Source organism: Staurois parvus, unplaced genomic scaffold, assembly GCF_062004578.1.
Source record: "Staurois parvus isolate SC_StPar_1 unplaced genomic scaffold, SC_StPar_1.0 ptg000261l, whole genome shotgun sequence".
NCBI lineage: Eukaryota > Metazoa > Chordata > Amphibia > Anura > Ranidae > Staurois > Staurois parvus.
Window position 1 is genome coordinate 3,911,410 of NW_028318057.1, and position 13,297 is coordinate 3,924,706.

The 13,297-nt window shown below is 43.6% G+C and overlaps 1 protein-coding gene across 1 annotated transcript in view; it reads left to right on the plus strand.

Annotated features, from left to right (window-relative positions):
* The first annotated feature begins 4,121 nt into the window (after positions 1 to 4,121).
* CYB561D1 (cytochrome b561 family member D1) overlaps positions 4,122 to 13,297 on the plus strand; it is a 53,105-nt gene continuing 43,929 nt past the window's right edge. The window contains exon 1 of the mRNA XM_089681184.1: positions 4,122 to 4,266. The gene's annotated coding sequence lies outside the window, so the exon portion shown is untranslated. The remainder of the gene's footprint in view (positions 4,267 to 13,297) is intronic.

The window sequence follows — 13,297 nt, forward strand, 5'->3', positions numbered from 1 at the left end:
AGGGCTTCCCTTGCAGCTAAGTTCCGAACTCCCCTCAGAGTGGGACAGCAGGAGTCAGGCCCAAAGTTGCACAGGTCGCCTGTAGGAGTGCTGGTTGGTGGTCCACTCAGAAGCACAGCTGGTGCACAGAGATAGGTCTGCAGACAGGAGGCGCCTGTGCATGGTATGCAAGCCCTTCCGGGATTTGGATGTTTACTGGGATGTCTGTTCAAGCAAAGGTCAGGTATCAGGTGGGAATCAGAGCGGACGTAGTCAGATGGGAAAGCCAAGGTCATGCACAGAGAAGCGAGAGAGAGGGTATCCGTAAGCCTAGCAGAGGTCAGGTCAGGAGTAAATCAGAGTAGACAGGTCCAGGAGCAAGCCGAGTCGGTAACAGGAGATCACAAGTCAAGAACACAGGAAACAGGAACAGGGCACGGGGAGCTAGAGTTCATCCAGCAACCAGAGGAAGTGATGAGCCTCCTTATAAAGGCCGTCTGGCACCAAACTGAGGCTGATGTGTACTTCTGCGGCCATGTAGAGTATTGGCAGAAGTGCTAGATCTTCCAGAACTCCTGCCGTGGACAGGCCCCTGACAGGTTGCCTTGGCTCTCAAGTCCGTTAGATGTTTCTTGACTTATGTTAAACGAGAGTTCTCTTCTCCAGACCTGTCAGCCTTTTTCTATGATATTAGAGGGGTGTCGCCTGAGAACAAATGACCAATCATCCAGTTTGGGGATGGGTGCTAGGCAGCCCATAAGTTAATGGCCAAGTCCCAGCTGTAGTTTTATACTAATATTAATAACTTCCAGTATGTGCAGGTGGTATTCTAGCAACTGGCAAAGTAATATTCAGAATTATATTTCAAACCCAGGGATACCAAACACAGCATACCCTTGTCACCCAGGAGGGAAGAGACTGCTTTCTTCTCTCTCCTAGGTGCTAATATAGTCTTGTATGGCCTTGTTTGACTCACTTTAAAATGATATCTCCAAATATATACCTAATATTAATGTGCCCAGTTCCTGCTGAACATCATGAATTGTATGTGAAATGTTTACATGTGGAATGGACGTTTTATGGCATACTATGTACCGTAGAGCCCTAATGGCCTAATAGGTCATGGCTTACTGAGTTATCATTTTACGATCGGGCAGAGGAAAGTGGTTTTCAAAGCAAACCTCCTGCACCAGACTAAATAGCGGTTTACAACTCTTTGAGCTCATCTATCTGTGTTTTCTTTAAGATAAGAGGCCCTTTTGAAGTTTTGTTACCACTTCCAGCTACAAAGTCCATTTCTAGAGGAGGGAGGAAAGAAGAGAAAAAATGGCTGAGACCTAACAAGATGGCTGTTGGGTACAGCGTCCATGTCTCTATTGTGCACAATCGTCACAGTCAGAATACCTGATAGCGTTGCAGTGTGTATCCACTTTAAGACCGCAATATGTATGTATACGTTAGGGTTTTGAAGTAGAATACCGGGGTTATGGCTGCAACTAGATGCCATAACCCCAGTATTAAAATTTACAGTAGCCGCTGCTGTTTCTACTAAAAGGGATCTGAGTAGCTGATTAGCCGCTGGATCACTTTTAGAAGTGGCGGGAAGGGTTTTTCCCCCTCCCCACCACTTTCCAGTGGTTCTCGGTCCTACCTGCCTGATTAAGTCTGGGAAACAATCTGGTGATCGCGGCGGCTGGTTATAGAGATTAGTTGAGGAAAGATAGCTAATATCTATGACCTAGGAGACCCAGAGTGATGTCACTTCCAGTTCCGTCTGAATGTAAAGAAGTCGATTGTTTTTAGTAAAGCATTAGATCAATGGGTTTCTTAATCTCGTGCTTTCCATTGTAGAGAAGAGATGTGGGGTCTTATAGGCCTCATATCTCTCCATAAAGAGAACCTGTCATGATTTATTTTTATCGCAAGGGATGTTAACATTTATTTTTTATCTCAAGGTATGTTTACATTGGTTGTGATAGCAATAAAAGTGATCACATTTTTTTTCTATTAAAGGAAAGTGTAAAAATAAAGTAGTAAAATCATTTTTAAAAAAATAATTATCCCCTTGTGCTCGTGCACAGTGGCGAACACATATGCAGTCACTGCTTCATGGTAAATGGCGTTCACACTACACATATAAGGTATTGACATAAACATAATAGCGAGAGCAATCGTTCTAGCATTAGACCTCCTCTGTAACTCTAATGCAGGCCATAGATGGGTCGAAAATTGGCCGAAAATTCATCCGAAAGAATAATTGGCCGATTTTCAGATCGTTAGTGGGTGAATTTGTCAGCCGTTTTTTGTGATTTTGACACTTTTTTTAATCGGTTATGTTGGGAAAAAAACGGCCGATTTTGTCGATCGGCCGATTTTCACGGCAATGATGAGCAAATCGGCCGATCTTTTTACCGATTAAAAAAAATGCGCATGAGCCGTGACCTGCAAGAAGGAAAAGAAGAAGATGAAGACAAAGAAAAAGAAGAACATCTGTATCTATTTGAAACCATTTCGGATACAGATGTTTCTATTCGGATACAAATAGATACAATGTTGCAACCGCAATACTTTTAAATGTCAAAAATAATAGCGGTGTCCCTGCAGAGAGCTCCGCTATTATATTTGACATTTGAAAGTATTGCGGTTGCAACATTGTATCTATTTGTATCCGAATAGAAACATCTGTATCTGAAATGGATACAAATAGATATAATGTTGCAACTTTGCTATACTTCAAAATGTCAAATATAATAACGGAGCTCTCTGCAGGGACACCGCTATTATACTTGCCGACCGTAGATGGGACGAAAATCAGCCGATTTTTTTTTTACCAATGGTGGTAACGTCGGCCGATTGAACGACCGATTTCTCGTTTTTTTTAAAAAAAACGGCAGGTTTTCGCCCCGTCTATGGCCTGCTTTAATTGGTAACCTGTAAAGGATTTAAAGTGTCGCCTGTGGAGATGATTGAGTACTGTAGTTTGAGGCCATTTCACGGGTGTACGCAATTTTACAGCATGATATGTTGGGTATCTATTTACTTGGTGTCACATCATCTTTCAAATTTTACAAAAATATTGGGTTATATATTGTTTGTTTGTTGTTTTTTTTTTTTAATTCAGTAAAGAACAAGTTCACTTTTCGTAACAAGTTACATGTTACACCCATATTCTCCCCAATCACTAGCTGTTGAATTAAAAAAAAGAAAGTGGTTGCCTGGCCCAGTGTCACTCATTCATAGTCCTCTGTGAATGAGAGACAAGTCCTCACAGCCTTAGTGGCTATCGACTTGTAGTCCTCAATAAACTACCATGATGCTGTGGAGGGCCGTGATAGTTCAATTCTTCCTGTCAGTATATCTGCTTCGGCAAGCAGATATACCGACAGATCTGCAGGCTCCTTTGGACAAAAATAATAAATGCACATTTTTTTTACCTGCAAAAAATGTGCATTTATTATTTTTTACTAAAAGGTGAACTTAAAGCGTATTTAGAAAAAAAATTTAGGTTTAAAAACTGCTGTGCAAATAGCATGTGACCAGGGGTGGACTGACCATTTGGAAACTCGGCCACTGCCCAAGGGCCCGGGATCAGTAGGGGGCCCCATGAGATGCCCCTGGTACCTTTTTCATATGCTTTTTTGAGTTTGGGCAAGGACACAGGGGCCCCATGATCTCCTATTGCCCGGGGGCCCCATGAGTTGTCAGTCCGCCCCTGCATGTGACCTAAAAAAACTGCCATGATCGCCATCTAATTCTCTACAGTCTCTGCTTAAAAAAAATAAATTAATATATTATATATATTTATAAAAAGTGATTTTCTAGCAAAAAAATACTGATTTTTAAATGTAAACAAAAAGTGTCAGAAAAGGCTGGCTCTTCAAGTGGGTATTCTGCCTGTTTCTTCATGCTAAGAAATGTAACTCTCTATTCCAGAAAGTTGGGAGTTGGGATAATAGGTAGTGTTCGGTAGTTAGCCATAATAGCCTTTTCCTCGTTTCTTTAGTTCGGTGAACAAATCCCCATTCGGCTGTTCATCTATGGAGAGATCGCTCTGTCACCGGGATATTCTAGGCTCCAGTTCCTGAGCGGCTCGCACGGCTGTACTCATGTTGGGGCCCGTTAGGTGTCGCTCTAGCTGCACATCCAGTAACTGACAGAACAAGCTGGGAGTGCGGCATCGCGGAAGTGATCGGCCAATCACTGAACTCCAGCCTTGCACCGAAGACGCCGGTTCCGGTCTAGAAACCGAGAGGGCTCTTCCATGTTGCAGCTGAGTATGAGAAGGACGTAAGTACTTGTGTTTATTTTACGTCATACTGGATTCCTTATCTTCTGAAGTGCGTTTGCTTTTCTCTTTTTAACATACTGACAGGGTAACCTGTGACTTTTATAGCATGAATGAGTGCTGAATGAGCCGTTTGGAAGTGCTGTTTGTTAGGTAGAACCTGTCAGGGCGTGCTGGGACTTGTAGTGCTACCAGGTGATAGGGTGCCTAGGTGTTGTGGAAAGAAAAGAGCATGATAATACCCCAAACTGGCTTTCATAATGTCCCATACATTAGTTTTGGTCATGGGCAATGTCATTTAAAGTGGTTATAAAGCCTGAAAATGTTTTTACTTTTTTAAAGTGCAGATCCACCCAAAAGTGGAAGCTCTGCTTGTTTATCCCCCCTGCCATATTTGGCACCTTTTTGGAGGGGAGGGGGAGTGGATACCAGGTTTTGACAGATCCCCGCTCCCACTTCTGGCTCAGATTGCCGTGGTAAAGTGAGCTGGAAGTTTGGCCCCCCTTCTCTCTCCAGCAGTCTCCTGGGAACCTTCACAGGTCCCAGAAGACTGCTGGACCAATCAGGATGCACAGCGTGACTCGCACAATGGGCTCCCGGCTGTGAAGGTGCAAGCTGTCCAGCCTGGTGCCCACAGTTGAGGTGGTGAGAAGAGGGACGGTGTGGGTGAGCACATCGCTGGATCTTGGGGCAAGTGAGTGCGTGTTTATTAAAAGTCACAAAAACGGCTGGAACTATGCTTTAAAGAGGAGTTCCGGCCCCCTCCCAAAAAATAAGTTAGCAGCTACAGACACTGGCTGCTGACTTTTAATATTTGGCACTTACCTGTCCAGGGATTCTTCAGTCGGTTGTCGGGTACTGGCACCGCCATCTTGACTAAGGGAAAGCAGCAATGAAAGTTTGCGGCTTCACAGCCGGTTTCCTACTGTGCATGCGTGAAGTGTGCTGCACTTTGTGAATGAACTTCACAGGTCCCAGAGGGCTGTGGGGGGTTGGCGAACTTCCGTCTCAGTTCGTCATGGCGAACTTCCGTCTCAGTTCGTCATGGCGAACTGAGCCAGAAGTGAAGCGGGTACCTGTCAAAAATTAAGTACCTTTCTGAAAACACTGCGGCCGGTCCGGACATATGTGAATCTGCTCCATTGAAAAGGCTGCAAGTTCACATGATGTGCAAATTGGATGTGGTTGAAAGAAAATGAAAAGTCAGCAGCTACAAATTCTGTAGCCGCTGACTTTTAATATTAGGGTACTTACCTGTCCAGGGATCAAGCAATGTCCTCACCCTGAGCCAATTCTCCAACTGGTTTTTTGGGGCTGGTGCTGCTATCTTGACTAAGGGAAACCAGCAGTGAAGGCTTGTGGCTTCACAGCCGGTCTCCTACTGCGCATGCACAAAGTGAGCTGTGTTTTGTACTTCGGCTGCAGTCCTCTGGGACCTGTGAAGTGTCCCAGAGGGCTGCGGGGGGATGGAAAATGTCCGTCTCAGTTCGCCACGGTGAACTGAGCCAGAAGTGAGAACTGGTACCTGTCAAAACCAGGTACCCCCCAAAGGTGCAAAATGTGCTAGCGGAGTGGGGGGGAGATAAAAAAGTGGAGTTTCCACTTTTAGGTGGAACTCCGCTTTAAGGTACAAGGTTACATAGTTAGTCCACCTAGTTCAACCAAAAAAAAAGGAGAAAAAAAAAATAAACAATCCCATATACACAAATCTGTACCTACAGTTGGTCCAGAGGAAGGTAAAAAAAAAAACTCAAAGGCAAAGAATATCCCCTGCCGACAATTTGCTCCAGCAGGGGAAAAAATTACTTTTTGATGGCCCAAGAGGCAATCGGATATTGGATACCTGGGTCAAGGTCAAATGTAACTAAAGGAAAAACTTTTTCTTTCTTTTTTGTTTTGGACAGAGGGGAGCAAAATTAGTACCCCTAGCAGGTTTTTATTGCTGTCTGTGTCCCGGTTAGGGAGATTCACCCACTCTATTTGTATTGGTTACTATTATTGCTGAAAGTGAAAATTAAAAAAAATCCAAAACAGGAATGATGGGGAAATCTTCCAATGGGGACACTGGTTCTGGTGACACCCAAGGTTTCCCTCACTTTGGAGGGGATTACATCTCAGTTCCTGTTTTGACTATAGGACAGGAAGTGAAGGGAAATCTCCCCAATGGGACAAAGATGGCAAAAAAAAAGCAAACCACCTGAGAGGGTTATTACCCTCCCTTATCCTATCGAGTATTTAAAAAATGTTTGCCTACTTTACAAAAATGAAATGTTGAATTATTAGTATAAGTGCTGGTTCACACTAGTGCAACGTCTGATACAATTTGAGTAACACAGAATCGTATGATAAGGGAAATTGCATTATATTCCATTGAATATAATAATGTGATTTCCCTTGTCATACGATTTCTGTTTACCTCAATGTGATTCAGCACACTATGATTTTTGGAAAAGGTTCCTGTACTACTTTGGTGCAACTTACAGTTCAACTTGGCAAAAATGTAGCCAAGCCACATCAAAGTTGCATGCCATAATCGCACTGGAAATTATAGCATAAATCGCATTGTAGTTGTGTGAAGTGAAAATATGACAGTTCCAGTACCAGCAAGGTTAAAGTGATGCTAAAGATATTTTCTTTTAACCACTTGCCTATCAAGCACTTTTACCCCCTTCGTACCCAGGCCAATTTTCAGCTTTCAGCACTCACACTTTGAATGACAATTGCGCGATCATGCAACATTGTACCTATATGAAATTTTGTATAATTTTTTTTCATATAAATATAACTTTCCATTGGTGGTTTTTAATTGCCACTGGGTGTTTTTTTTCTACCTATAAACAAAAAAAGAGCAAAGTTTTTTTCTTTGTTTCTATTATAACATTTTGCAAACAGGTAATTTTTCTCCTTCACTGATGTGCATTGATGTGGATGCACTGATAGGCAGTGCTGGGCACTGATGATCAGTGCCGATATGCTCTGTGACAGTTGGCTGTTATCGGCAGTACTTTCCTCACGCTGTGGTGCTCCAGCTGAAAAAAAAAGTCAGCAGCAACAAAAACTGTAGCTGCTGACTTTTAAAATACAACCACTTACCTGTCCCTCAGTCCAGCGGTGTCCTCACCAACGCTGGTTTCAGCAGCTCTCCCTGGTGATGGCATCTTTAGTGTGGGCACCCGGCTGTGACAGCTTGCGGCTTCACAGCCGGGTGCCCACTGCGCATGCGTGAGAAGCACTGCACTTCATACTTAGACCATGCATTACATACAACCATAACCCCCCCATAATCTTTCAGTCACCAAACCATAACTGTACCAAGCATATCCTACCTTCTATCCAACCCAATGCTACCTCAAATGCCCCATACTCTACCACCCATAATAACCACATTATCCTGAACCTGTCCAAACACCCATACTTGTATGTTTACACACACACATGTGTACGCACAGGCGCCTGTACGCATGCCCGCGCGCACAGGCGCCTGTACGCATGCCCGCGCGCACAGGCGCCTGTACGCATGCCCGCGCGCACAGGCGCCTGTACGCATGCCCGCGCGCACAGGCGCCTGTACGCATGCCCGCGCGCATGCTTTCACACGCACAGACGCCTGCACACTTTCACGCGCGTGCACGCAGACGTCTGCACGCACAGACACCGCCTTATAAAAAGTTACCTTCACTCACAGAGCCGGGTACTGCACTCTCAATGCGAGCAAGCGAGTGGATATTTCAAGGCCTGGTTAGGGTGAACCTGCTCACATCTGTGAAAAACACAGGGCGCCAATGGCAGACCTGACAATTCTGGTGTTCAATGGCAAATGCCAATCGAGCTCTATGGTGCTGGGCAGTGAGCACAGGGCCCACTAGACGACGTCGGGCCCTTAGGCCACCCTAGAAGTCTGTTTCTGATTGTTTGGTCTGAGACATTCTCACCAGTGGCCTGCTGGAGGTCATTTTGTAGGGCTCTAGCAGTGCTCATCCTGTTCCTCCTTGCACAAAGGAGCAGATACCAGTCCTGCTAATGGGTTAAGGACTTTCTCCAGCTCTCCTAGAGTAACTGCCTGTGTCCTGGAATCTCCTCCATGCTCTTGAGCCTGGGCTGGGAGACACAGCAAACCTTCTGGCAATGGCACATATTGACGTGCCATCGTGGTGGAGTTGGACTGCCTGTGCAACCTCTGTGGGGTCCAGGTATCGCTTCATGCTACCAGTAGTGACACTGACCCTAGCCAAATGGAAAAACGGTCAGAAAAGATGATTAGGAAAAATGTAAGTGGCCTCCATCTGTAAAACCATTCTTGTTTTGGGGGTCGTCTCATTGTTGCCCATCTAGTGCACCTGTTGTTAATTTCATTGACACCAAAGCAGCTGAAACTGATTAACAACCCCCTCTGCAACTTAACTGACCAGATCAATATCACAGGAGTTAAATTGACTTGATGCTCTTCTCTGATTAAAAAGTGTTACTTTAATTTTTTTGAGCAGTGTGTATGTGTGTTGATTTCTTATTCAGATAGTTTACAGCATTTACTTTATAACAATTCCTTTTCATGATTGAGTGTGAAATTGACATTAAGGCTACATTCACACTGAGCTGAGTGTTTTTCAAGTGTTTTTTTTTTTTTTTTTTAGCATATTTGCACATATTATAGGTGGTTTTTTTTTCAGACTTTTCATTTAGGAATTTTTGCTGTGGCCAATAGAAATAGCTGATGTTTTGAGCTGAAATTGCCTGAAAAAGACACTTGGAAAAAACTCTCATTCCCACTGTTTAGACATTTTTCCATTCAAGTCTATGGGGACAAAACACTCAGATCTGCCTGAAAAGTAGCGCAAGTACTTTTTTGAGACCCCGTTCACACTTTAGTGTTTTTCAGCTCGAAGTGTGACTCAAAAACGCTCAACAAGGAAAGTCGCATTATTTCCAAAGGCCCCTGTTCACACTTGAACGTTCTGTCGCCTGTAGCAAAATGCCTGATGCTCAAAAAAGTAGCTGCCCTCCTTTTCAGGCTGATGTGAGCATTTTGTCCCAATAGACTTGAATGGAAAACGCCGGAGCAGTGGGAATGAGCGTTTCTTCAAGCGTTTTTTTCAGGCGGTTTCAGCTCAAACAGCAGCTATTTCTGTGTCTATTGATCACAGCAAAAAAGGCATAAATGAAACAAGACAAATGGGTTATACTGCCAACTTCAGACAGGTGTAACCTCTCCCTCTCCAAGCATATTTCAGTTTTGTAGATTGCAGTGTTATAAGTAGATCAGAAGCACAGAGGGGTGGGCCTGTGTCCTTAATGAACTCCAGGAAACCAATTTTTTGGTAAATACAAAAATCCTGTTCTTTCTTCAGTAAAATTAGATCATTAGGAGCCCTTACTACATTTTATAAAAACTAACCCGGACATCAAAGGGGTTGCCCAACAGTTCTTCAGAGTCAGCGCATTTGCGAATGACTTTTTCCTGACTCTGACTCAGCAACACACCACACTACCTACTCATTTTCTACCCTAACCGGATTCTCTAACATTTCTGGCTTAGTAGTAAACGAAGACAAATCATCAGCCCTAAGCATTTCCCTCCCTGTAGCTGAGATGAATTTTCTGAAACAAAACTATAAGGTTGCCTGGCCCACCACGCATTTGGAATACCTCAGGATTAACCTTACTAATTCCTATTACACCCTCTACGAGGCCAATTATACCCCAATATTCTGTTCTCCTAAAACTCTACTCACATCCTGGTCTCAACAACCTCTTTTGTGGATGGGCAGAATAAATGCAGTGAAGATGAATATCATCCCCAAACTTCTATACCTATTCTGCACTCTCCCCATCCCAATTCCCTCTTATGCCCTGATGTAATTTCAAAATTTATTTTACGCTTTATTTGGGACAGTTGAAGATCTCGGGTTATCAAATATACCATGCTCACACACCAGAAGCAGGGGCGTTTAGAGCTTCCTAACTTCTCCAAGTACTATATGGTGGCTCAAATTGCACCTTTGACTTTTCTATACGCAGCACAACAAGCCCCCATATGGGTTACTTTGGAAGTGCTCTCTTGTCACCTGGTATCTCCCTCCTCGCTTTTATCGCTCCCCCCGAGATTTCAGCCAACAACCATCAGTCCCTTAATGGCCCACTCTTTGCGCATATGGGATTCTACAAAATACACCAGGGGCCTAATCTTCTCTAATCTACCACTCATCCCCTTCGTGGGAAACCCTCTGTTTCCACCTGGCATTGTGTCCCCTAATGCCTTCCATTGGTGGGTTTCCCACAACTTTTCAGTGTGTCCATTCATTCCTCATGGGCCATTCTGCTTACACCTAGGCAGAAATAAGGGATAAATATCAAGCCCCTCATACAGAACTTTTTAAATGTTTACAAAGTAAACCTTGGATGACTTCGGTCCTTACCAACAAAGACCCGATCAGTCAATTGTCCCTATTTTAACACGTTTTCCACCGGACTCCTCTCTCCCCTAACCTTATCTCTCTTCTTTACTCACAATTGACTACTCTACAGAACCCCAACAATCACGCTTATGTTTTCAGGTGAGAAAGGGACCTCAAAAGCACCAAAGATTGGAGATGCTGGTTACAGATATTGACAACCCTGAGCTCATGCTCTATTAATATTCTCACTATGGAATCGGCCTTCAAAACCGTTACAAGGTGGTACTTGGTCTGGTCCCGTTTAACACACCTCCACTCATCTGTCCCCAGTACTTGTTTTCTAGGTTGTAATACTCGGGGAGATGTTCTACACATATGGTGGATATGCCCTATGCTCTCTCGGTTCTGGTCAAAGGTTCTCAGGCTACTCCAATCATTACAAAAACAAACAGACAAAACACTGTAAACAGGATGTTCCTACCAAGCTTGGCACACATTGGAATGACCAATTCAAACCTCAGACCTCTCCCACCCTTGGAAACAAAAGATATGTTAATGACCATTCACACCTTAAATTTCTCATGAAGACCCACTGCCAGATGGCCTTAATGACTCGCTCCACCAGCCTTTCCCACCCTTGGAAACCAAAGAAATGTTAATGAGCAACTCACACCTAAGCTAATTTCAACGCATACTGTTGTCTCTGCTTCTACTCTCTGTATTTCTCTGAAACAGTCTGAAATAGTTAATAATTTACCGCTTTTCAGTGCGTTCTGGGCATTTGGGAGGTTCTCCTGTGCTTATCTTTAAAAAGCACTTCTAAATGCAAACATGCATAAACGCTTTATGCAAACGCTGATAAACAGACATTTTTTAACATACGTTAAAAAATGTAGTCAGTTTCCATCGTTCAGAAGTATCCACTGTACATGGGGCCTAAATGAGAAGAAAGAAACCATTAATAAAAACTATATATGCATAATATTTCCTTTGCTATTTCAAAATTGATGTCATATCTATGAAAACTCTGCAAAGGCCTACTTAGAATTTCAATGCATTTTTCTTACTCTGTCTGAACAGCCTAAAGGATATGTTTTGAAGGAAAAACGTAGTTCAGATATTTAACCTTGTGTACTGTACTGCATCTTTTTATGCACAGTGTTTCCATTTACTTGGTTATTTAAACATGATTCTGATAGCATAGATGGTTGATATGTAAGTGTTGTTCTTGTCATTTGGGTACAGAGTCGAGAGGTTTTAATGTTTTCTCCATAGGTTAAGAAAGAGAGATACCAACATTTTCACATTGATTAAAACACTTGTCGGTTCTTATTGCTTCCTGTTCTCCAATTCACACTCTTCAACTGTCCCATATACCTTTTTTAGATTTCAAAAGTGAAAGTAAAAAAATCCTAAATTTGGAGAACAGTAATAGAGTGGGAATCTTCACATAAGGGAAGTTCTGGTGACCCTGGTGGTTTCCTCACTTTGGAGGGATCTTCTTTCGCTTCCTGTTTTGGCTATGGGATAGGAAGTGAAGAGAAATCTCCCCTATGGGGCTAGACTCTTTTGTGCCCTAGCCAAGACCAGCTACTTGTGCCCCCCTCCAAAAAAAATAAAAACATAAATCTAAAACAGAAAATATGAAATCAGCAAAACATGAAACCGCTACATTTCTTTTAATTTGCAAAAATAAGTGCCATAAGATGCTACCAGCACCAATATTAAAGACAAAATCAGTGTCACGGACTGGTTGTATCTGTGGCTAGCAGTGGCAGAGTGACAGTTGCAGTATTGGAATTTCCCAGGCAATGGAGGGAGATAAAATGCTGTGACAGCAGGCAGCTGAACTGAGCACACCCACACAGTGACAGATCCGACACAACACACCACCACCAACCCTGACACAGATCAGCAGGCACTAGAAGAGTAGGCTGTGGGATTGTGATGATGTCATCATTCACTGACACATTTTACATGTGGTGGATGTCCGGGCGGCGGGTCACACTCACACAGACGTGAGACGTCAGAGTCAGACATTACCTTCCTCCACCTCTACTGATAAATGGGAAAAGAAGGGCTGGAACTTCAGTGATCAGCAGCCTCCAGCCGGCTTGCAATAAGGGACTGAGTCTGAGAGGAACACTAAGGAGCGGTAGCTCAGCTGCTACACTGGCCCCAGACACCCAGCATCTTCCTCTGTCCTTACTTCCTCCCCTCTGCCGCCCCTCCTCTCAGCTGAAGGATCATTCATGACATGGCAGCCTTTGCTGCGCCCAAGCACCCCTAGGTGGCTGTGCGCCCTAGGCAGCCGTCTAATTTTCCTAGTGGAAGCACCAGCCCTGGACACAGATAGCAAAAATAAACATGACAGGGGTTATCTTCCTTACTTACTCTATCCAAAAATGGAAAACAAATTGAAAAAAAAACTTCTTAAGGTATCACTACATTCCTTAAATCTAAGGGACCAATGCTGTACATGCTGTAGTTGCTAAGACGTGTGGTTCCACAGTGCGCTCCTCTTTCCCCTGCTGCTGCCCAACTATGTTGCTCACAAGAGGAAAGATACATAAGAGCTAATTGTGAACTCTAATCTCTAGTAGCTGGCTGGAAACAAGCTCCATCATCAGCACAGAGGCTG